Source organism: Rhinoderma darwinii, chromosome 2 (assembly GCF_050947455.1).
Source record: "Rhinoderma darwinii isolate aRhiDar2 chromosome 2, aRhiDar2.hap1, whole genome shotgun sequence".
In the NCBI taxonomy this organism is placed as follows: domain Eukaryota; kingdom Metazoa; phylum Chordata; class Amphibia; order Anura; family Rhinodermatidae; genus Rhinoderma; species Rhinoderma darwinii.
Window position 1 is genome coordinate 406,836,921 of NC_134688.1, and position 22,494 is coordinate 406,859,414.

General features: G+C 44.3%; 1 long non-coding RNA gene across 1 annotated transcript; it reads left to right on the forward strand.

Annotated features, from left to right (window-relative positions):
• Positions 1 to 109: 109 nt before the first annotated feature.
• LOC142743402 (uncharacterized) lies at positions 110 to 7,422 on the forward strand. The gene is made up of 4 exons (XR_012881554.1): positions 110 to 235; positions 4,365 to 4,429; positions 4,550 to 4,622; positions 7,373 to 7,422. It is a non-coding gene; the product is annotated as an uncharacterized LOC142743402 (long non-coding RNA).
• The last annotated feature ends 15,072 nt before the right edge of the window (positions 7,423 to 22,494 follow it).

Genomic DNA, 22,494 nt, shown 5'->3' on the forward strand with positions numbered 1-22,494 from the left:
TACGGAAGGCGTGGCGTTTCGTCACGTAATCCAATGATCTGCTAAGGGGCGTGGTTTGTAGCCGGTGTCTTCCAATCAGCAGCTCTGGCGCTGAGAGTCGCAGGCAGCAGTACGGAGTTGTGCTTCTCTCTGTGAAGCGCTTGTGTGTCAGGAACAAAGAGAGCGGAGGGAAGTTCTCCGGGGGTTTATAATGGCTGAGATACAGATTCTATTGACTCGTTAGAATATTTATGAGGTGGCCAAGAAACATGTTACTAAGTAGTCACTGCTCTGAGAGACGCGTGTAGTGTGGACAGTGATCTATCAGGGACGGGTGCCGTGTCATGTGACCTCCAAAGTGACCCATAATGTGGCCTTGTCATTAAGGGTATGTGCACACACACTAATTACGTCCGTAATTGACGGACGTATTTCGGCCGCAGGTCCCGGACCGAACACAGTGCAGGGAGCCGGGCTCCTAGCATCATAGTTATGTACGACGCTAGGAGTCCCTGCCTCGCTGCGGGACAACTGTCCCGTACTGTAATCATGTTTTCAGTACGGGACAGCAATTCCACAGAGAGGCAGGGACTCCTAGCATCGTACATAAGTATGATACTAGGAGCCCGGCTCCCTGCACTGTGTTCGGTCCGGGACTTGCGGCCGAAATACGTCCGTCAATTACGCACGTAATTAGTGTGTGTGCACATACCCTAATGCACAATTCTGTCATGACGTGCATTGCCCCTCATTCCGTGTAAGGTGTGCGCCACTGGAGTGCACAAAGGCGTAGCTTGAAAAGTCTGTGCCAACTATCACGTGCCATTTGGGCCAAAGTCCAACTAGCACAGGTTACCTTGTAGTGCGGGCCTATCCCAGAAAGACACCCAATGCCCACTATACCTCATCCGGTCGCACGTTCTTACATGTGTTTACCAGAACTTTTAGAAACCTCCTGGGTTTGTATGAGAAATTCATGGAGAAGTTGCCCAACAGCAAAATAAGGAACCCTAGACCACCAGGTGTCAATCTATATTCACCCTTCATCACTTTAGACCACCAGAGATATAAGGGATCAGAGGGGACCTTTCAGCAGTTTTGAGCCCTCAAAAATGGGGGAGGGGGAGGGCATTTACAAACCTACTTTTTTTTCTCAGTCATGCAAGTTGCATGACCAAGACACCACCTTTTGATTGCCCAGGCGCAGCGGCCATTGAGGAGACCGTTAAGATAGTAACTCAGTTGAGGGGCAGACCCTCCAGCATGCACATCATGTCCCACCTCGGTGCCACTTGTGATCTGCGTGCCAGGGGGGAATAAAACATTGTTTTCTCGGTCATGCAACTTGCATAACCAAGAAAAAAGTAAGTTTAGAATTCCCAATCCTCCCCGATATCGCCCTGTCAGCAGCTTTAAAAGCTCAAAACGGCTGACAGGTTCCCTTTAACCCCTTAATGACACTTCTTCATTTTTTCATTTCTGTTTTTTCCTCCCCACCTTCCAAAAGCCATAACTTTTTTTTTTTTTCCGTCGACATAGCCGTATGAGGGCTTGTTTTTTGCGGGACAAGTTGTCGTTTTTCATAGCACCATTTATTGTACCGCATAATGTACTGGGAAGCTGGCGCCCATGAGGCGGTAAAAACTAGATGTTCACCTTATTCTACAGGTTGATATGATTACGGCGATACCAAATTTATGTTTTTTTTATTTTCTACCACTTAGAAAAAGAAAACTATTTGCTAAAATAAAACTTTTTTTGTGTCGCCATATTCTGAGAGCCATAACTTTTTTATTTTGTCGTTAATTGAGTGGCGTGAGGGCTTATTTTTTGCGGGGCGAGCTGTAGTATTTACCGATACCATTTTTGGGTACACGTGACTTTTTGATCACTTTTTATTCTATTTTTTTGAGAGTTAAGGTGACCAAAAAAAAAGCTAATTACGTGTTTTATATTTTGTTTATTTATTTTTTTTTATATATATATTTTGCCATTTCTGTTAAAGGCAAAAACGAACCTGAAAACTCGCCTGTATAAATCCTGCATTAGCCCCTAGCCTTTGAGTTATTTTTTCAAAGGGCCTTGGAACCAGTTTTGAATGATCGTGTCCAGTATGTTTCCATGGGTTGTGTCTGGTATTATACCTCATCTCCATTGCAGTGGATAGGGCTGAGCTGCAATACCACACACAACCTGTGAACAGGTGGGGCACTGTTTTTAGAAGAAAGCATGATTTTATAATCCTAGACAACCCTGTCTCTGCTTGAGACCTCAAATTAATAAAATCAGGTCTGTATTGTATAGAGAGATGTGACATCTTACTGGAAATGATTTGTGAGGTATCGCACTGTTCTGAGGATGCCCTGAGGACAAATCCCTCCGCTTATTGGATTTCTCTGCAGCTATTTAAAGATTGCAGAGTCATTCTGCTATATGAGGAGCCATATGCACAGTGTTTGTTGTCAGCCCCGCAGCAGCCTCAGATCATGCGGACTCTTGTTATTTCTTACATGGGATATCTGCAGTGTGAAAGCCCCGCTATTATAAATCGTTTCCACATAGCAATGCATTTCCTGCTACATGTTTATTAGGGCAAAGCCACACGTGGCGGAATTGCTCTTGAATTCCGCTGCGGACACTCCGCAGCGTTAATCCGCAGCGGAGCCGTTTCTCCATTGACTTCCACTTCTATTTAGTAGTGTTCGTTTAGACGAGGCTGAAAATTACGCTGCGGAGCATAGGCTGCGGTGCGGAATTTGGTGTCCGCAGCATGCTCTGTCTGTTGCGGAGCAGTGGCGGACTGGTTGCGGACTCATGGCGGAATTTCTCCATTGACTTCAATGGAGATTCTAATTTCCGCAATGAAGTCCGCAGCTGTCATGCACATGTTATGTGTGCTGCGGATGCGTCTTGCTTTTTTGACATGACATTTCTTCATTCTGGCTGGACCTATGTATTTCTAGGTCTACAGCCAGACTGAGGAAGTCAATGGGGCTCCCGTAATTACGGGAGCGTTGCTAGGAGACGTCAGTAAATAGTCACTGTCCAGGGTGCTGAAAGAGTTAAGCGATCGGCAGTAACTGTTTCTGCACCCTGGACAGTGACTACCGATCAATATACAGCAACCTGTAAAAAAAATAGAAGTTCATACTTACCGAGAACTCCCTGCTTCTGTCTCCAGTCCGGCTTCCCAGGATGACGTTTCAGTCTAAGTGACGGCTGCAGCCAATCACAGGCTGCAGCGGTCACATGGACTGCCGCGTCATCCAGGGAGGTCGGGCTGGATTCCGAAAGAGGGACGCGTCACCAAGACAACGGCCGGTAAGTATGAATTTCGTTTACTTTCACTAGGGAAAGTGCTGGCCCTTCTCTCTATCCTGCACTGATAGAGAGAAGGGAAGCACTTTTACCGCAGTCCGCAGCAGCTAGTCCACATCAATTTACTGCACATTTTGGGCAGATCCGCCGCAGAATCTGCAACGCAGATTCTGTGCGGCATTGATGTGGACAGCTGCGGAGGAAATCCGCCACGTGTGGGCATGTCCTTACATTCAGCGGCTCCAGTTTTGTGGTTTATGTGTAGACGGCATCATTTGTTCCATTTAATAATCACATTGTCAGGCTTGGCGCTCGCGCTTTCACCTGTTTGGTGGGCGTTATTTTATTTCTTTATTAATTAAAGACAGAAATGGATTGATTGAATAAATACTACAAAATACATCAGTTCTTTAAAACTTTCAATTTGGTGTGAAGAGAGAACAAAGCTAAAGTAAAAGATACACACTCCTGTCTCATTTATAAAAGGTCTGTTTTGGGGGTTGTCTGGAATTAGAAAATATAGTCTGCATTTTTCCCATAAAAAGTCCCCCTCTTGTCCTTGGGGTGTGTCTGGTATTGCAGTTCAGCTCCATTCAGGCTTAGTTGCAATACCAGACGCAGCCTATGAACAAGAGTGGCGCTATTTCTGAGTAAAAAAAGAAGCCTTTTTTCTAATCCTGGACAAGCCCTCTCATTAAATGCATCAGTCCCTACATTTTTGGTTCCCCTAATGATAAATGGTCCAGAATACCAGCTGATGCATTTTGCTATTTGTTTGAATCATTGAAATGAATGGGATCCATCAATGTTTATTTTTATTGTAACAAAATACTATGAAAAAACAAACAAACAAATGCCAGTGAGTACTATACTAAGCCTTATATAATCTAATATAATCTATAAAGTAACGGCATCCTGCAGTGAACGTTATTAGTTTATCTTGTTTTACACATGGTGATGTGTCTTTGTCATGATAATCAAGTGTTAAATGTGTCCAGTTCATCAAGTCCTTATCTTTTTGCCATTACCTTCTTTGTTCCTGTCTTGACCTCCTGCTATCTGGGTAGTTGAATTTCTGGAGTCTGTAAATCTCTAAGGTCTCCAATCAATACAGTGATGCTATCATTTTCTGGTTAGTACATGGCATATATTGAGGCGTCAGGGCTTTCAGAGCGATGTTACCACTGTGTATTTCATATATGTGATATATAATAATTCTTGTCTATACATAAATGTAACCTTCTGTCCATAGCGATTCAGAGGAATACTGGATCCAGCTCTTAGACCTTGCAGCTAATACTGTACCTGAATCACCACATCATTGGGTATGATTTTGCATTCTAGATTAAAATCTCACACTGTAATATTGAATTCTTTATTTGTGATAGCTCCATCTAATTAGTAGTAATTACATAATTGTGCGATTAGCATACTATATTATTGCTTCTTTGCACGTCACTATTCTTTTATGTGACTATTGCAAACTATGCATCATCCTTTTTAATGGTACATGCTACACTGCTTGATTTAGAGGGTCGTTGGATCCTTTACAGGGGATGTATTGCATTTATTCCAGAAAAAGGGCCACTCTTGTCCATGGGCTGTATCTTGTATTGCATCTAGTTCCTTTCATTTGAATAAAACTGAGCTTCAATACCATATAAAGTTAAGGCCTATTTCACAACACGTTTTGGCACTACGATTAGCGTGTACATCAGGAACACTAAACATGTCCATAATACTCCATTAGCCCAATGGAGGCCAAAAGGACACTCTTTTGGCCTCCGTCACACTTGTATAGATCAGTATATCTTTTTTTTTGAAGGATGGAATAGCGTAGTAGACTGTATGGCATCTGTCACAAGCCTCCTTAAAACGTATGCCTCGGGAAGCTCCAGTGACTTAACTGTCCATATATGGACAGTTATCGCTGGAGCTTTCTGACAGAGGCTGCCCTGCCCGCCCATATGGCAGCCCATTTCCACGTCCTTTACAGCCAGAGTCACCGGCTGCTTTCAAAGCAGCCGAAATCCCCAGCTACTATCTCTGTCTGGGGAAGCTACATCACTGGAGCTTACCTAGGGTAGCCCCAGTGACGTAATTGGTGGATGGCTGATTTAAAGTTAATGTGGTTGCGGGGGATATAGTGCTGCCGTATAGGTGTTGTCTGGAGTCCTTGGCCAGATCGCATTTCAAAGCTCTGGCCGGGGTCTCTGGCATCACCCACCATATATGGACATCACTGTCCATATATGGAAAGTGATGTCAGGAGCATCCCCTGGACCTGTTTCCTGCCAGAGTGCTTCCCACGCTCTGGCCGGGGAATCCGGCATCGCAAAGCTCTTGACATCACTGTCCATATATTAGCAATTCCTGATGCTTCTGCCCGGGGACACTGTCCCTGGGGGAGCTGCTCTTTGCAGCAGCTCTTTGTAGCGGCTTATGGAGGGGGGTGCCAAGTGCAGGATCTCCTTCTTTGATTTCCATAGGGTATATAGAAAAGGGTTGTACAGCTGGGACAACCACTTTTGGTCAGGATTCACAGCCCTTTTTTTTGAATTCCTGGTAGGATTTAGCTATGAAGATATCTTTTACTTTAGCAAGGCCTTGCTGTGATATGTTTACAAAGTGAATTTTCTGCAGGAATTATTCTCAGTTGTTGAAAATTTAAGCATTTTGATGGTTTTGGGTTTTTCTTTTTGCTCTCTGATGGGTCTGGAAGAGGTCAGTAATTGCTCTGTCTAACATTTTAATTCTAAGAGCATTTGGTTTCATTTGTGGTGTAGAACATCTGAATCTTAGAAAAAACACTTACTTTTTTTTGTGGCTAATATGAATATTAGCAGTTTGTGTTGTTTATTAGTCATTAGTACTAGTTCTATAAAAACATCTAGAAATTATATTTTTTTTTATATGGTCAATTGTCCCTGTTATGATGAGAGTAAGGTAAAAAGTGACAGTAAGCAAATTAGGCCTAGTTCACAACACAATTTTTCCTTCCATCTGAGGTATACGTACAGAGCTCTCCCAACGTATACCTCAGATGGAAGGCTTCTACCTATTCCACTCTATAGTCATACAGGGGGATATGTCCCCTGAATCCCCCCATGGCAGAGAGCAGCTTATATGGACAGTGATGTCAGAAGCTTTCAACACCGTAGTCCCCAGCTAGAGGATTGGAAGCGCGCTAGCCTGGTACTCAGGCCCTGGTGAAGATTTACAATGGCGGTTTTGCTGGACAGAGCATCAAAAACGCTCCGCTTGGAGACTCCGGCGCTGGTGAAGCTCCTAAAGTCACTGTCCATATATAGACAGTGACATCAGGAGCTTCCCCAGGGCCGGAATCCCCAAGCAGAGCGCTACCTGATGCTCTTCTCTGTAGCTCTGGCTCTGTGGAAGTTCCCCAACGTATACATTTAACGTATAACTGTGATGGATGCCATACATTGGCATCTGTCACTCATAGGTTACCATGTTAAAAAAACATATACCATGCGGTATACATTCTTTTGTAAGATCCCTCAGGATGGGATAGCCTAGTCACAGGACACTCTTGGCCTCTGCCATGCTAATTGAGCCCTGTGGACACATTTAGAGTGTATGTCAATAGTTTTTTCGAGGTACACGCTACACATAGAACCAAAATGTGATATGAGCTGGGTCTTAGCTGTTTTCTCTCTGCTGCTGTCTGTGACAGCCTTTGAAAATACACTGTGTGATTTTTGGAGCTGTGTGCAAGCATCTACCATAACAACACAGCAGGCGCGGACACGGATAGAAGAGGGCCCCCATTCAAAAACAGATTACTGGCCCCTTGCTCATCATAGATCACTCCCTTATATCCAACAGTAATGGAGGCCTAATAAATACATTTGTTTAAGCCCTTACAAGCAATACAGTAGGAGTAGCTGCTAGCTTCTTTTAAGGCGGCAGTGGGCCCCCCTACCTACTGGGCCCCTGAAGAGGCAGCCCAGAAAGCGAGGATAAACAGTAGTTTAAAGTTGATGTAGCAGATGGTGGAAGAAGGTTTTTGTACCAGCAACAGGAGCAACCTCCTTGCCATTTTTATTTTCAGGAATGGAGTTTGTTGATCGAGGGAAGAGTGACAAAGAAATATAAAGAAGGTAAGAAACCTGTTTTTATTAATAAACAGTGCTCTGTGCACTATAGGTCCATGACCCTACAGTCAATAATTACAGCTGCATGTTACAGGGCTATACAGTAGCAGTTGCCAAAACAACACCCCCTCTCTTACATCACTTCCTGCTCAGCAGCGATTGACTGAAGCTGCACCACATAGACATGCCCACCCCGTATATTAAAGAAACACCCTCTGAAAATATTTTTTTCTATCCCTTCATTTGTAAAGCAGGTTAGGTTGAAGGTAGTGAAAGTAATTATCTTACCGGGGGCTTTATTGTAAAACGATCACTCTGTTCTGTCCGTTGTTAGATCACGTGGCTCACACTCTGACTAGCCGAATCCTGTGTGGACCGAAAGTCAGTTTCTCTGCAAGTCTATGAGACTCACATTGAGGCTTTCATATGTTTGCATAGAGAGATAGACTTCCGGTCAACACAGCATAGGCTGTAGGAGTGTGGGTCACAGCGGATCAGAACAGAGCGGATACTTTTACAATAAAGCCACCGGTAATAGAATTACCTTCACCACCTTTTACCTAACCTACTTTGCAAAGAATATATTTTCCTGGAGTGCTTCTTTAGTACTGATTGCTCTCTCCTAATACTCGTGGTCCAAATACAGAAGGAAATTGTTATAAAAAAAAAAGAATTAATAGCTAAAATCTCTAGAAATAAAAGTATTTGTCCCTATTTCTTTTTTTTTTTTTTAAAAAAAGGGTTCCAGTGTTTTTAACAGCAAGAATAACATGGTCTGCTGCGCTATTCTTGCCATAAAAAAAGACTGGAACCCTGATGTAAAACTCCATTATAAGTCAGCGTATCAGTTATGGCTCCATTAAAAACTAAAATCACTACCGTAGTGTGAACAAAGCCAGAAGAATAAAAAATACAAATGTTCGGAATGGCAGGACCAAATATCATGGCATGACCTGAAACAAGAACGGAAACCTAAGAAACTCTATAATTGAAGAAGACTGGGCTAAAATTATTCAATGGGGATGTGAAAGACAAAATATTAGAAGCATGTTGATGCAACATTTCCAGCTAAAGGCAATGCAACCACATGGGAGATCTGAGAGTGACAACTTGGGTATGCTGGTTTAGTTAAAAAAAACCTGTGCTTTTAGGTTGCCTTTGTCTAATACTACATGGTGTTTAACCCAGTGGTGTAGCTATAGGGGTCGCAACTGCGACCGGGCCTCTAAGCCTGGGGGGACCGCAGGGCTCCCGTTGCCACACAGCGCTGACTTTGCTGGTCCCACTTCCAACTGAATCTGCGTCCACAGGACGCACATTCAATTGGGTTCAATGGTGGAGCCTTGCTCCAGCATACACTGTGACGACATCGCGCTTTTCTGCGCCGGGTCACATCACAGTGCAGAGGAGGAGAAGGATCTCCGCCTCCCGTCGTGGGAACGGGGATAGGTAAGTAATTATGTTATTATTTTTCTATTAGGTACATACATATGGGGGCATTATACTGGGAATGGGAGGGGAGGGCTCATATGGTAGCTGCTGAGGGGGGCATTATACAGTATGGGATGGCTAAGGGGGGCATTATAGCGTATAAGGGCATAATACTGTATGGGACAGCTATGGGGGCATTATCCTGTATGGGGGCATTATACTGTATGGGGACGTTATACTGTATGGGGGAATTATACTGTATGTGGCAGCAATGAAGAGCATTATACTGTATGGGGCATTATAGTGTGTGGGGCAGCTATGGGGGCATTATACTGTATTGGCAGCTATGGGTGGCAATATACTGTGGGGGCAGCTATAGGGGCATTATACTGTGGGGGCAGCTGTGGGTGCATTGTACTATTGGGGCAGCTATGGGGGCATTATACTGTGGGGGCAGCTATGGGGACATTATACTGTGGTGCTCAGCTATGGGGGGCATTATACTGTGTGGGGGCAGCTATGGGGATCATTATACTCTGGTGGTCAGCTAGGGGGGCCATTATACTGTGGGAGGGCATTATACTGTGTGGGGGCAGCTAAGGGGGGTATTATACTGTGGGGGCAGCTATGGGGGGCATTATACTGTGGGGGCATTCATGGGGTCTGTCTTGCAAGGCAGCTGGGTATAGGCATGCACAGGGGTCTGGTCGTGTTGGGGAGGGGTAGGGGGGCCCAAGCTGAATTCTTGCACCAGGGCACATGAGCCTTTAGCTACGCCCCTGGTTTAACCCTTTAGAAACATGTCACATACATGTACGTGGCAGCCATCAAGGGGAAGTATGGAGCGGGCTCACAGGCTGAGCGCGCTCCATATTGAGTGGGTGTCAGCTATATGTTACAGCTGACACCTCACTGCAAAGGGCAGAATCACGTTGATTTTGCACGTTTAACCACTTAGATCATGCGGTCAATTGCATCAAAAAGAGGGGGACGGCCCCCTACTACAGCTTATAGGCCCCAACGACGCGATTGCAGGGTGCCGATGGTTTTCATAACAGCATGGTTCCTAATGAAGGCCCCCAGGTCTGACATCTTTGTGCTAATATTAAGCCCTGCCAGTGACAATTAGTATTGCAGTATATAGTGCAAGCGATCCAACAATCACTGGTTCAAGTCCCCTAAGGGGGCTTATAAAAAATACTAAAACACAGTTAAATAAAGTTTGTACCAAAAAAAAAAAGGAAAAGTTCAAAAAACACACCTATTTCAGTTTTTTACCTAAAGCAATGTTAATTTTTTTTTACATAATTGGTATTGCCGTGTCCGTAAAAGTCTGATCCATTCTAAACAAAACAATTTTATTGTTTTTTGTAAGAGTGGTAAAACATAAAAATTCGACCCGTAGAATAAGGTCAACATGTCGTTTGTACTGCATGTTGAACTCTGTAAAAAACTAAACCCAACAAACAATGGCGGAATCACAGTTTTTTCCCTATTTCAACTCACAATGATCTTTTTTTCAGTTTCCCAGTACGTTATATGGTAAATTAAATGGTGCGGTGAAAGACTGCAACTCTTCCAGCAAAAACAAGCCCTCATACTGCTTTATCGGCGGAGCAATGAAAAAGTTATGGCTTTTGGAAGGCGAGGAGGAAAAAACAAAAATTAAAATTGGCTGCGTCTCCAAGGGGCTAAAAGATCAGAAACAAAGTAGCGTGACAAATATACAATAATGTCGGACAGTTGAAAATACTTTTTCTCAGCACTAAAGCTACTTATACTCTACAAAGAAAGAACGGTCCACAATAAAACCATTTTCTCTCATAATTTCAGACATATGATGCTGTACCCAAATCATCGGACATATTTGTATGGTCTAATATTTACCACATAATTTTTGAAGGAAGCTCAGTTAATTCAATGATATTAAATTCCAATTAATGTATTTAAGCCTGGCTAATTTAGATAAATTGATGATAATTTACACTACATCAGAAAAATAGATGTAAGCAGTATATTATGTGCATCTTAGTGGCGTAACTACCGCTGTAGCAGCCGTATCGTCTGCTACGGGGCCCACGGCATGAGGTGGCCTGTGCCGCCCGCCGACATGCCCCCCCCCCATGCCTGGTGGCACGCTAGCAGCCATTATAGCCGCTACAGCGGTAGCTACGCCACTACGGGGCCCGCGAAGCCCGACCCCTAACATTTATGGGCTGGGCGGCATGGGCCCCCTCATGGCCGGTGGTGTCGCTAGCACCGGAGGGGGCCCCTGTGCTAGCGACAGCCACATTCACTTGTATCAGCATCCTCAGGACGCAGATGCAAATGAATACTATAAGCTGCAGGCCACGTTAGGCCTGCAGCCTTTAAGGTACTGGGAAGACTCCCTGCGCAGGCCAGCGTGATAACGTCACTGCATCACGCTGGTCTGCGCATGCGTCCCGCTCTGAGGCAGTGCCGCGCTCCGTCCGTCACAGGAACGGGGCAAGGTAAGTACAATATTTTTTTTGGGGGGGGGGCTGTGGCAATATACAGGGGAAAGCAGGGTGGCACTATATACAAGAGGGGAGCAGGGTGGCACTATATACAAGAGGTGCAGGGTGGCACTATATACAAGGGGAGCTGGGTGGCACAATATACAAGGGGGAGCAGAGTGGCATTATATACAAGGGGGGAGCAGGGTGCAGTGGTGGATTAAGTAGACCATAGGCCCTGGGCTGTTACCCAAACTTGGGCCCCCCTTCTCTACCGCCGCCCTGTAACTATTGTTAACACTTCCTTTTTGTCCAGACATTAACAAATGGGTGTTACTAATCCCCTTGTCAAAAGGCTGTGTCCCCACATACTGACAGTCTCCAACCATCGCTGACAGTATCGCAACGTGTAGGGACACATTCTCCTGACAAGGGGAATAGTAACACTTATTTGTCTCTCAGTCCTGGACTGCACAAAGACTTTGTGAAATACAAGGATTTCCTATAATAAACATGTCAGTAGAGATGACAGATTGTCTATAAATCTAGTGACTCACAGGTGACGACGTAGTTTTTTTCCTCTTTTCTTCTCCATCCAGTCCAGACTTCATGACGACTTTTCCGGCCATGACCCATTTCTGCAGAATTTGCCACTCAGATGTCTTAGGCTCCTCACTTTTCTAACATTTCCACACCTATAAACAAAGATAATATTATCATGGTGCCACACACTGTGCCCGTAAATATTATAGCAACATAGACTGCGCCCCTGAATATAATTGTGTCAAACACTGTAGATAGCACCACACAGAGCCCCCTGTAGATAGCGCTACACACTTACCCCTGCAAATAGTGCTTACACACTTACCCCCCTCTGTAAATAGCGTCACATAGCCCTCCCCCTCTTGTATATAATGCTACACAGCAATCCCCCCTAGATATAGTGATACACAGCGCTCCCTTCTATATAGTGCTATACAACAATCCCCCCTTGTATATAGTGCTACACAGCGTCTCCCCCCTTGGACCTGCAGTTCTTGTAATTGCTCAGTATAATGTCCCCCATAGCTGTCCCCACAGTGTATTGCCACCCATAGCTGCCCCATACAGTATAATGTCCCCCATAGCTGCCCCCACAGTATATTGCCACCCATAGCTGCCCCATACAGTATAATGCCCTCCATAGCTGCCTCTACACAGTATAATTTTTCCCTTAGCTGACCCTACACAGTATAATGCCCCCATAGCTACGACACAGTATAATACCCCCATAGCTGCGACACAGTATAATGCCCCATAGCTGTGACACAGTATAATGCCCCATAGCTGTGACACAGTATAATGCCCCCATAGCTGCTAGACAGTATAATGCCTCCATAGCTGCGACACAGTATAATGCCCCCATAGTTGCTACACAGTATAATGCCCCCATAGCTGTGACACAGTATAATGCCCCCATAGCTGCGACACAGTATAATGCCCCCATAGCTGCTACACAGTATAATGCCCCCATAGCTGCGACACAGTATAATGCCTCCATAGCTGCTACACAGTATAATGCCCCCATAGCTGCGACACAGTATAATGCCCCCATAGCTGCGACACAGTATAATGCCCCCATAGCTGCGACACAGAATAATGCCCCCATAGCTGTGACACAGTATAATACCCCCATAGCTGTGACACAGTATAATGCCCCCATAGCTGCGACACAGTATAATGCCCCCATAGCTGTGACACAGTATAATGCCCCCACAGCTATTGACAGAGTATAATGCCCCCATAGCTGCTAGACAGTATAATGCCTCCATAGCTGCGACAGTATAATGCCCCCATAGCTGCGACACAGTATAATGCCCCCACAGCTGTGACACAGTATAATGCCCCCATAGCTGCGACAGTATTATGCCCCCATAGCTGCGACACAGTATAATGCCCCCATAGCTGCTACACAGTATAATGCCCCCATAGCTGTGACACAGTATAATGCCCCCATAGCTGCGACACAGTATAATGCCCCCCATAGCTGCTACACAATATAATGCCCCCATAGCTGCGACACAGTATAATGCCTCCATAGCTGCTACACAGTATAATGCCCCCATGGGTGTGACACAGTATAATGCCCCCATAGCTGTGACACAGTATAATGCCCCCATAGCTGCGACACAGTATAATGCCTCCATAGCTGCTACACAGTATAATGCCCCCATAGCTGTGACACAGTATAATGCCCCCGTAGCTGCTACACAGTATAATGCCCCCGTAGCTGCTACACAGTATAATGCCCCCGTAGCTGCTACACAGTATAATGCCCCCGTAGCTGCTACACAGTATAATGCCCCCGTAGCTGCGACACAGTATAATGCCCCCATAGCTGCTACACAGTATAATGCCTCCATAGCTGCTACACAGTATAATGCCTCCATAGCTGCTACACAGTATAATGCCTCCATAGCTGTGACACAGTATAATGCCCCCATAGCTGCCTCTACACAGTATAATGCCCCCATAGCTGCTACACAGTATAATGCCCCCATAGCTGCTACACAGTATAATGCCTCCATAGCTGCTACACAGTATAATGCCTCCATAGCTGCTACACAGTATAATGCCCCCATAGCTGCTACACAGTATAATGCCTCCATAGCTGTGACACAGTATAATGCCTCCATAGCTGCTACACAGTATAATGCCTCCATATGTACGTACCTAATAAAAAAAAAAACATAATTACTTACCTATCCCAGTTCCCACGACGGTGGGGGATTCTTCTCCTCCTCTGCACTGTCCCGTGAGTGTCTCCGTGCAGACAGGCGCGATGACGTCACTACATCGCGCTTGCCTGCGCCGAGCCTCTCACGGCAGAGTGAATGCTGGAGCGAGGCTCCAGCATTCAACACAATTGAATCTGTGTCCTGCGGACGCAGATTCAGTTGGAAGCGGGACAGCGCGGAAGTTAGCAACGCTAGAGCGCTGCATAGTGTTTTAAGATTGTGTATGGTTCGGGCGGCCATGGGCCCCCTGGGAGCCTCGGGACCCGGGCGGCCGCCCGAACCGCCCATATGATAATCCGCCATTGGCAGGGTGGCACTATATACAAGGGGGAGCAGGGTGGCACTATATACAAGGGGGGAGCAGGGTGGCACTATATACAAGGGGGAGCAGGGTGGCACTATATACAAGGGGGAAAGCAGGGTGGCACTATATACAAGGGGAAGCAGGGTGACACTATACAAGGGGGGAGTAGGGTGGCACTATATACAAGGGGGAGCAGAGTGGCACTATATACAAGGGGGAGCAGGGTGGCACTATACACAAGGGGGGCACTATATACAAGGGGGGAGCAGGGTGGCACTATATACAAGGGGGAGCAGGGTGGCACTATATACGAGGGGGAGAGCAGGGTGGCACTATATACAAGGGGAAGCAGGGTGACATTATACAAGGGGGAGTAGGGTGGCACTATATACAAGGGGGAGCAGAGTGGCACTATATACAAGGGGGAGCAGGGTGGCACTATACACAAGGGGGGCACTATATACAAGGGGGGAGCAGGGTGGCACTATATACAAGGGAGAGCAGGGTGGCAGTATATACAAGAAGGGGCTGTATGGCACTATACAGGGGGCTGTGTGGCACTATACACAAGAGGGAGCTGTGGGGCACTATATACAAGGAGGGTTGTGTGTGACAGAATCTACAGGGGTCTGTGTGTGGTGCTATCTACAGGGGGCTGTGTGGCACTACATACAAGGGAGGGGGCTGTGTGACAGTACATACAAGGGAGGGGGGCTGTGTGGCACTATATACAATGTAGGGGGCTGTGTGGCACTTTATACAAGGGACGGGGGCTGTGTGACACTGTATACAGGGGGGCTTTATGGCAATATCTACAGGGGGGCTGTATGCCACTATCTAGAAGGGGGAGGTGGGGGCGCTATCTACAAGTGGGGTGTGATACTGTCTACAATTGGAGCTGTATAGTATTGTCTACAGGGTGGCTATATGGCACAATCTACAGGGGGCAGTATATACAGGGGGCACTTTCTATAAGGGGGGCTGCGTGGGGCACCTGCTGGGCAGTCAAAAGTTTGCTATGGGGCCCAGTCTTTCCTAGTTACGCCCCTGGTGCAGATATAGTATATATTCCTGTTTAAGGTGAAACTCTTCATAGTAAGTAAAATGAACCTACTAGGGTAACATAACTGGGCTGTTATTTGTTTTATTCTGGTCCAAATGCAAGTTTGCAGGTGCTTTGTACACTTTAGTTACTTATGGTTGGAAATCGGTAGAACATGGTCAATGAAGTTTCTGATGGGGCACTTTGTGTAGGAAACTGCTGTCATTGTTTATTGGGGCAGTGTACTGACACTGTTAACGGGGACACTCTTGGTGTTGTTTATGGAGGCTGTCGTTAAAGGGACATGACCTTTACTTGTTGGTGGACTTTACATTGAAAAAAATGTCTACACACCACATCTCAAGTTTTCCTGAAAATGATTATTAAAAGTAGGCAGGAATAAGATAGATTTAATTGTTTTCTACTTATTTTTATTTGATAATACTCTAATACACTACTAAGATTTCATTTTAGAGCACTTCCTTATTGTTTTTGTGTTGACAATAAATTAGTCACGTATATGGCCCCTTTAAAGTCCCTTGTTTATTGTCAAATTCCTTTGGGTAACATTATTCTGAGCTTCTCACAACTGTGATCAATGCTTTTTTGAACAGAGTTTTGGCATGCAATAATAATAGTAATTAAGCCATTAATTATTAAATAGGAAGCAAAAAATACTAAAGACATCTGGCTAAGGCTTCATTCACAGCTGCGCTAGGGCTCCGTTCCATCTGAGCTTTCCATCGGAACGGAGCCCTGACAGACACAAACGGAAACCATAGGTTTCCGTTACTATCTCCATTGTTTTCAATGGTGACAGATCCGGTGCCAATGGTTTCCGTTTGTCTCCGCTGTGCAAGGGTTCCGTCGTTTTGACAGAAGGAATAGGTAGTCGACTACGGTATTTATTCAGTCAAAACGACGGAACCCTTGCACAACGGAGACAAACGGAAACCAATGGCATTGGCTCCGTCACCATTGAAATCAATGGTGATGGAAAAACCTAGGGTTTCCGTTTGTGCCTGTCAGAGCTCCATTTCGACGTAAAGCTACGACAAAATGGAGCCCTAGTGCAGATGTGAACGAAGCCTTAAGTAAAAATAAAAAGGGAGACAACTCTGACTTTGACGGACTACAGTTGAGCGTGCCGTGCACATGCTCCGCCTCTGCTCCTTTCTCCTCATCTATCTGCCATGACTTTGAGTTGTTGGACCCTTAACCATTCTAACATTTACCCCTTATTCTTATATTGTGGATAGTGAATACATTTTTCTAGTCAGAGTACCCCTTTAAAGAGGCTCTGTCACCATATTATAAGTTCCCTATCTCCTACATAAGGAGATGGGCGCTATAATGTAGGTGACAGCAGTGCATTTTATTTAAAAAAAAACGATCTGTTTTCACCACTTTATTAGCGATTTTAGATTTATGCTAATGAGTTGCTTAATGCCCAAGTGGGCGTGTTTCTACTTTAGACCAAGTGGGCGTTGTACAGAGGAGTGTATGACGCTGACCAATCAGCTGTAGATGACAGGTTACACCGAGATCACGCTTCCTCTGCTGTAACTACCACAGAAACGGTAACGAAATGCAGAGATTGTGAATAGACATCCCGTGGAATGTCTATCCACTGTCTAAACACTTCAGTATTGTTAATGTGTTAGTATAAGACTTCACATAGCGATCTAAAAGGATCCCTATGCGCTGTGTAAATGAATGGAGAGGAGTGCATGATGCTGATTGGTCAGCGTCATACACTCCTCTGTACAACACCCACTTGGTCTAAAGTAAAAATACGCCCACTTGGGCATTAAGCAACTCATTAGAATAAATCTAAAATCGCTAATAAAGTGGTGAAAACAGATTGTTTTTTTAAATAAAAAGCACTGCTGTCATCTACATTACAGCGCCCATTTCCTTATATAGGAGATAGGGCACTTATAATGTGGTGACAGAGCCTCTTTAAGGCCAACATCAACTTTCTCTTTAATTAAAATAAAATATTTTTTAATTTAAAAATTGCATATCTTTCCATATTATTGTATCTGTTTCTAAGAGGAGGAGTTAGCTCCCATGACTGTCATGTTGACATCTCTACCTTAATATAAGAGTGATTCCCCCTTGTGACATTACCAAGATTGATAGAGAGGAGAAAGGGTGGCGGGAGGAGAGAGTAGAAAGGTGTTCGTGTCTACTTGTATGCAGGTGGATGACTGGGTGCCGAATCACACATAGCTTTCATAATGGTTGCATCTATAGTACCAGGAGCACATGTTGATGCTCTAGCAAGTGATATAATGTGTCAACACATCTACGGACCCATAATGTACCTGCCTGTGACACCGATTTTGTACAGAGAGATTTTTTCATGCGGAATGCATTAGAAAAAAATGGTGGCCAGGAATGGCAGAGACACCTTAGAACTGCACACAGTGCCTATGGGTGCCTTCAGGGTCCTAAGACAAGATGAAAATTTATGGTATGATAATGTGGGGATCTTTTGACCAACAATTATTGAATGTCTGGGTGTCGAATGCTACAGATTTGATGTCGATTTGGAGGTCCTTCAACTGCATATCTTTATAACTTCCTCCAGATGTATTATTTTCTATATGTATAAGTTGACTTCTCATTTTTGAACATTATTAGAACAGATTGTTGAGCTTTAAAATTAGAATAAAAATAGAGCTAAAAATGTAAGAGGACGTCCAGTGATTTATGCCTAAATATAGCCACAATAATAGCAAAACCATAATACATATGCAAATTTCAGAAAATACTGAAGAGTTTTCAAATCCAGTTTCAATAAAAAATGCATTGTAAGTGCACATTATTATTGTAGTGAATATCTATTACGAGTGACACTTTCTGAGCTTCTCCTTTCTGCCTTTTAAAATGATCATTGATTTTGCTACGATGTTAATGTTCCTGATAGAACTCCTCCAGGGTTCAAGATTGGAAACTTTTCCATATCAGTGCATGTCTGCTAATTTAACCCATTCGAAATACTTAATGACTTGTTAGCAAATTATGGCATTGCTAATGAAAGAAATTATAGAATTTCTAGCCGTTTGATTGTAGAGCAGAAAGACTGGATCCATGGTTCAAGAATTATTGGCACATGCTGCATAAGTGCATATGTAAGGTCACTGAAGCAGCAATTGCAGGAAATTAAAATTCTAGTTACTCCCCATACATGATGCCTACAGACACCCAGTCCCCACCTAATCAAAGATAAGATAAAATAATAATAATTTACTCACCGCTCCTCTTCTTTTGTCTGCAGGGAGCCTGCCCTGGATCCTCTCAGGCTGGGTTCACACGAGCACATTAACGTCCGTAATGGACGGACGTATTTCGGCCAGAAGTCCCGGACCGAACTCAGTGCAGGGAGCCTGGCTCCTAGCATCACAGTTATGTACGATGCTAGGAGTCCCTTCCTCTCTGCAGGACAACTGTCCCGTACTGTAATCATGTTTTCAGTATGGGACAGTAGTTCCACGGAGAGACAGGGACTCCTAGCATCGTACATAACTATGATGCTAGGAGCCCGGCTCCCTGCACTGAGTTCGGTCCGGGACTTCTGGCCGAAATACGTCCGTCCATTACGGACGTTAATGTGCTCGTGTGAACCCAGCCTTAGGCTGCCACGACGAGCCAAAGCAAATACAAAGTTCTGACGCCGGGCAGCGCCGCAATGTCATATGTGATGCAGCACCTGCCCCTCATGGGCCCTCCTTCCCCAGCCGCGGTAGCACCTTTTGTGACCCCCATCGTATTGCCGCTATTTCCAAAGCGTATAGAGGAAAAGGTGTTGCATTAAATGAATCTAAATCAAACATAAATTGAAGGAAAATGCCCACAAAATCTGAAGTTTCACATTGTGATTAATCACTAGGGAATGTGAGAAGAAAAAATTATTCGACCTTGAAGATTGCTAAGCAGCAACCTGAATAGGTTTGGACTGTTGCATTAACTTTGTCACTATGTAATGTCTGATATTGTTTGTTTCATGTTCCCTCTAAATTGTAAAGTGCTGCGTAATATGTTGCCGCTATATAAATAAAGATTATTATAGCCACGCTGGTAGCGGCAGGTGAGATCTGCCTGTCTCATCCACATTGTCTGCAAGTGCTAGTGATGACATCTAATCTATACCACCACGTCTTACAGTTCAGTGCAATAAATACTGTAAGATTTCTATTGATTCTCAGGGCTGGGCAATGATAATTTGGTAGGTAAGTTGTTTTTTTTAACTCTACCCGTATGAGAATGGAGAATTATATATTTTTTATGTTTCATCATATTTATTCCTTTTGATTTTAGCTTTTTATGTTATTTAATCAGGGTGATGCTGAATTAGCCTTGCAAGACCCTGAGGTGATTTCCAATGTTGCACTCCTCATTGTCTCATATCTGAGTTAGCCAATTTTTTTACCTAAAGAGAATATAATTTTTTTTAGGTTATCATCATTTTGATATAATAAAAGTCAATGCAATTTCATTTTCAAATACTCTATTAGGGAATTCTCAGTTGAAAAAAATAAGTTAACCAATTCTGAACCCTCTTTAATTAACTAGAGCAGAGAGCAGCTAGTCCATTGATTTCATTTATTTGTGTATTTTTTCATTATTCTGAAAGCAACCTGTTGACTTTTATGGGAGAGTGTTGTGGGCATGCTCTGTGATATGTTCAAAGGTCGCTGTGTAGGGTGTAAAGAAGAGGAGTGCTGTCCTCATAGCCTATTGTCAATGGTGTGGATCCTGCATAACCTGCCTCTAGCTGTATAATATTGGTGTTACCTTTCATTGTAATCCTGCCCTTTGATGATAATGGGATGATTGATGACCCTGCCCCAAGTGTTCACAGCACAGCAAATTGAAGAGTGATCTCAAAACAGGAATTGTCATCCTAGTGTGAGTATTTATTGACCAGTGTAAAAAACTGCAATATTTTAGCATTACTTTTTTTCATAGAAAGTGTGGGACAACAATGCAAAAACAACATATATTTTTTTAATAAAACTTAAAAACTTGATCTAAACAATAGAATCCCTTTAAAGGAATTGTGTCACGAAAACAACAACTTTTTATATAAAAGCAGGTAAAGCGATTAGCTGATTGCCATGAGTCAGCTGGTGTTGCGCAGGGAAGCCGTGACCACTGTCGGTTACATGTAGTTTACATACTGCTGTTGAATTGAATGGTTGTCCATATAATGGGGGTGCCATGTCCGACATAGCAGCTTTCCATTCTGGCATATAGATGGAAATGGAAATATGTTTTTTAAACTTTATTACTACTGCCTTATTAATAGCTGCTGGCTGATTGACATCGTCCATTACTAAGGCGGGGCTTAGTGTTAGCCGGTGCAGAGGCTAACACTAACCCTCATTATTACCCCAGTACCCACCACCACTAGGGGTGCTGGGAAGAGCCATGTACGATCTAGTACCCGATCATCTGTAGTGATGGTCGGGCACTGGGATGGCTGCAGGCTGGTATTATTAGGCTGGGAAAGGCAGAAAACAGTGACCCTTCCCACCCTGGTAATGCTAACCTGCTGCTGCTATGTTGTATCTGGCTGGTTATGAAAAATGGGGAGGGGCATGTAGTTTTTTCCAATTTTTTATTTAAAAAAGAAATAAAGAAAAAATAATGACGTGGGGTCCCACCCAATTCTCATAACCAGCCAGATAGAACACAGCAGCAGCAAGCTAGCATTACCAGGCTGGGAAGGCCCACTGTTTTGGACTTTCCCAGCCTAATAATACCAGCCTGCAGCCGTCCCAGTGCCCAGCCATCGGTACAGATGGTCAGGTACTGGATCGTACCAGGCTTTTCCCAGTACCCCTGGTGGGGTGGGTACCAGGGTAATAATGGGGGTTAGTGTTAGCCTCTGCACCGGCTAACACTAAGCCTGCCTTAGTAATGGACCCTGTCAATCAGCCAGCGGCCATTACTAAAGCGGTAGTAATACATTTTAAAAGAAAATACAAAGACATAGATAAAATATTTTATTGAAATAAACACCCCCCCCCACACACGCACACAATGCTCATTAACCATTTTATTGAAAATAAAAAAAGCCATCATCGAAGTAGTCCTCGAATTCGACGTCCAACAACCGAACCTGTAAAAAAACACAAACACAAAAAAAAACACATTAGTAACACATGTGGTAGGTTTAGATATAGGGCCAATGTGTGCTACTGACTTTTAGACCATGTATCTAAGCCAACCATAAGTTAGGCTTAGATACAGGGCCCCAGCAGACAGTAATCTTATACTGTATAAGATTACGATCTGTTGGGGCCCTGTATCTAAGCCTACTGTGTGGTAAGCTTAGATACAGGGCCAATCAGGCATGGGCCATGTATCTAAGAATAACATGTGGTAGGCTTAGATATAGGGTCCATGTGTGATACTGTCTGTTAGACCCTGTATCTAAGCCTACCAGAAGGTAGGCTTAGATACAGGACCCCAGCAGGCCGTAACGTTACACTTACCCTCCTCTTCGGCTCTAGTTGCAGCAGATGTCCCGACACCATCTAGCGTCGTGACGTCATCCGCGGTGCACAGCGAGTGTGACGTCATGACGCGAGAAGACGTCGGGACTTCCGCTGCGCTCAGGAAAGAAGATTGGTAAGTATGTGTCGTTACTATAGTAACAGGAAACCGTGTATTTTATTACATTGTCCCCAGTTACTATAGTAACTTTATAGATGCGGTGCGGGGGCCATGGCCCGGTTGCAATTGCGTCCACTGCTTCCACGAATGTTGGAAGTTGCCGAGGCACCGTGCCAAGGATTTGGGCTTGGGCCCCTAAGGCCCGGTGCTAGTGACGCTCCTGGTATGTATGTACAGTAAGCGGAGAATCACACTCCCCATACTTTATGAAACTTATCTGGGGTAACCCTACCTTTATATACAACCTGGTTGATTATACAATTATCTAGAACTCAAAACGTTTTTTTTACAGTCATCCATGTTAAAGTGTTAGCTTTTCTTGCAAGAGAAAGAGATTCCTTAAGAAATATTCATAGGT